Consider the following 4,325-nt stretch of genomic DNA (forward strand, 5'->3'; position numbering starts at 1 on the left):
CCGAGTGAGAGTGTGTGCTGACTGGCAGAGTAATTGTCTGCCTTGTACGGTTACTACAATCTGTCTGGGATGTTGTGTTACTTCATCATTTATATAAGAGGATAGAAAATGGTGAGATATATATGTTTGGATGAAACGACACAGAATTATTAATTGCTGTCTAGTCTTTGGCGAATCAGGCGATGTGGAAAAGAATGCAGATGGTCACAATTGATGTTGTAAGTTTGATTGCTGAGAAGATGGAAAGAAAGAGCATCTTAAAAAATTTAAATCCCCATTATTATGCCCATCAGATGAAAGTACTCATGTTTGTAAGTTGCAGCAGAAAAGTCCTTGGAATAATGTTAATCATTAGTGATTGAATAATCACTAATACTGCACCTGAACATCCAAATGACCTGTAAAGTCTTTATAAGAGGCAAAGTACTGCAGATCCTGGAAATCGGATACAAACACAGAAGTTGCTGGGAACACCCAGCAGGTCAGGCAGCATCCATGGAGAGAGGAAAATGAGGTAGCGCTTCAGGTTAATGACCTTTTTTCAGAACTCAATGAAAGGTCTCTGACCTGAATCGTTAATTCATTTTCCTCTCCCCATGGATGCTGCCTGACCTGCTGGGTGTTCCCAGCGACTTCTGTGTTTGTAAAGTCTTCATAGTGTTTTTAATTTTTTAAATAATTAGGATATGAGTAAAGAGCTTTCTCTTGTCTGGTTAGTATAATAGGCTGTTGGCGATGTCTGCCAGTACCTACAATTGAAACCCTTGATACTACACTTGTGCAAAATCTGTTACCATGGCAGAGGCAGTTTTGTTCGAAGTGATGCAGGGTCCTTTTATACGCTTCCATTAATAGCAAAGCATCTTCCTTGAATATTCTGCTGTCTCACTGAAATGTTAAAACCTGATTTCTGAGTCCCTCCCCTTCCTTGCATTTTAAACAGTCCTTTTATCCATGAAAATATAAATATATTTACAAGTTGCTTTTTTGGAGGGGTATTGATTAATATCGTTTTAATCCTTTATTAACCCCTTGCTCTAACACTGACATAAAGAACGTATTGATCCTGATTTCTCTAAAGCAGAATTTGTAACTACAATTGCTTTGTAATTTTTAACATTCATTTTTATGCGTTTAACAAAAAAAAGCTCTTTAAAGAGGATCTAATATATAGTTTAGTTGCACCCTTCATGCCAGGCACGTCTCAGAGTGATGAAACAAAGCGATGTATTTAGGGTGACAGGTTTAGAATTCTAGGGGCAAATATCCATAAGGAATATATCTCTTATCTCCCAGTTAGACCTGCAATATCATTGGCCTCATCATGAAAGTGATTTTTGCCAGAAATAATGATTATAAAAATGTTCAACAGCAAATGGGAACAAATGCAACGTAGAATAGGAGTATTTAATCAGGGTAAATTTTCAGGACCACTTTTGCTTACGAAGATGTCATATTCGTAGGAAGGACTGCATATTTCTAAATTGTACAAATATGTGCTAACAATTTGCAAACTGTTAAGTACAGATTGAAATATAGAATCAATTCCAACAGTTTTATGAAGGATGCTCTTTTATCTATGAACAATCATCCTACCCTTGACATTCAGTTGAAAATCATTCCCTTAGTTTTCTGACCTTGTGAAGCCTTGTGCAAGTTATTGTCCACTTCCAGACTTGTTCAGTTTTTTCCAAAGAGAAATGTTCAGATTATCAACAGAATTGAAGATTAATTGTCTTTCCTCAAATACTGAAACATCCAGTGGTTGAGGAAAATATAATATATGGAACTAATAAGTAGGAGAAAACCATCCTCTCAGCAGACAACCACAATTTGGATCCATTCTAATTCTTACTTAAGTACCAACTTGCACACATTATCCTGTATGCAAATACATATATAGACCGTTTCTAACAATTTTCAAGGTTCACTGAGTTAATAGTTGTAAAGCTTTGTTTCCTGAATATTTTGTTTGTGATTATTTGGCAATAGTTTCTAGCAGTGATGTTATGTATAGTGATCAAAGGCCTCATTTCTTGCTTGTCATTCAGTCATTAAAGCCAACCTGAATATGGGAGCCATAAAACTGCACCATGTTCATCCCATCTGCCAGATCCCACAGGTATCTATCTGCTTGTTGTCACTGTACTATGGGACTCATTCCATCACCTTTGAGGATATTGCTCCAAAGTCAGTCAGACACGTGCTTTGCCCATTGTAATCTTGCTGTAACTGAGACATAGGCCATTCTATCATTATTTAAACAACGGATTCACTTAACTGATTGCAAACAGCCTCCTTTCATGTCTTCCTCAAGGTTCTTTCTTTCAGCAACATACAACAACAACAACAAGATTCCATTTATAGAGCGCCTTTCACGTCGGGAGGACGTCCCAAAGCGCTGGACAGTTGGGTCAGGACAAAGTGTAAATTACCACCAACTTCATCCACGTTTCTTTTCACATTGAACAATAAGGATCTCCTGCACACTGGTTTCCATATTGCATGAAAAACACTTTGATATTTCTGCATTTCACGTCTTAACATTGCTGATCTCTGCTGAATGGGTGGCTTAATCATTGAAACTCCATGGAAAAGAAGTGCCTTTAGCGGTAACTAGTCAAAGTTACCACTAAAATCACATCTAAAGTGCCTTAATAACTACCAGTCTGAAGATAATACCAATTACCTTTCTGGCTATGCTAACCTGGGTGCCACATGGCAAAAATGTTTCAGGAGCTCCATTTCTTTTGAGAGGCTTTCATTTTTGCACACATGTGTGCACATAGACACAGACACACGCATACACACACACACACGCACCCATATGAACTCACCCACATAGATTAAAAATATCTAAAATGTTCCCAAATGCAATTTCTACATTTGAGATGGACACATCACCAGCTTTAGCATATGTTGCCTTACCTGTAATTTTTGATATGGACATCAGAGGTCCAAAACTCATATTTATTTTATTGCTAATGATAATAATAATAATCCTTGTATTTGATATAGAGTCTTTCACTCTCAAAGCGCTTCACAGAATATACTGTGGAGTACAGTAACTGTATTTTTTGTGCAAATTGTGCACAACTTGCCAATTGTGCACAACAATGTCCCACAAATAGCTATGAGATGAATGACCAATTTTATTTGATGGATTGTTGGCCAGGACACCAGGAGAAACTCTCTTCTCTTTTCGGGTAGGGCCATGGGATCTTTGAACAAGCAGGTGGGACTTCAGTTTCAAGTCTCATCTGAAGGATGGCACCTCCAACAATTAATCCCCCAGTAATGTGGTGGATGGTCAGCATAGATAATATGAGTTCCAAGTCCCGAAATGGGGCGAGGATGGGGGGGGGGGAGAGAATAATTGAACAGTTCAACGCCAGTATGTAAATGAAGTAAAATATTTCAATTGAGAGGAAAATTAATGCACCTTCTATTTTTGTTTAAATACGACTGTAATATGTTGCATTCAGCAGATATCCAACATAGTTCCCAATTGTACCAGTTAGACGAATTAAAAGATCAGAAGACATTGCAATGACATTGTGTTGCTCAAAAATCCAAGCATTTACCAGTTGCGATATTCAGGACCTGTATTTTTTTAATTTAAAAAAAATGATTGGGATACAAGTTCTATCAGCATTTATACAAAGGTCCTTTTAGAATATTTATATTGCCAAATGATGCTAATGCAGTGACGTGACAAGTGTATGTTATTTCTGCTTCCATTGGGTACATTGCCCTGAAGATGGATGTGCCATTTTGGTGCTGTTTAAACTGATTATGTTGTGCCGATTCAGTCAAGGCATTTCCTTAAAGCTCATACATTCTTTTCTGTAAGTGGCAGAGTACCGTTATTAGCAGTACACAGCAAATTTAAGCTGTCATTCAGTTAGTTTTTGTTAAATGAATGCTATGTATGAAATCTACGACAACCCTTCAGTTTTGCTGAGTGAACATTTTAAATCTATTGGCTTTGGTTTTATTTTTGATTTGTTAAAATTATATTATTAATGCCGATTTGCTGGTAATAATGACTTAAGTTTTTTTTAATAAGAGTCTCGGATTCAATACACCTTTAGGTTATTCTGCTCTCTCATTGCACATTTTGCTATACATTATATGACCCTGTGCGCTTAGCAATTTAACTCTGTTATAGCATTTATAAAGCATATGAACACATTCACACAACTTACTGAACAGAGGTGAGTCCATATAAAACAATGCGCTACATGGAGCTCACTAAGCAGAAACATTTCCTAAAGATCTATATTTTGTTTTACAATTGGTCTGTATCATTACAATTATTAAAG

Source organism: Callorhinchus milii, unplaced genomic scaffold (assembly GCF_018977255.1).
Source record: "Callorhinchus milii isolate IMCB2004 unplaced genomic scaffold, IMCB_Cmil_1.0 Scaffold5, whole genome shotgun sequence".
Taxonomy (NCBI): domain Eukaryota; kingdom Metazoa; phylum Chordata; class Chondrichthyes; order Chimaeriformes; family Callorhinchidae; genus Callorhinchus; species Callorhinchus milii.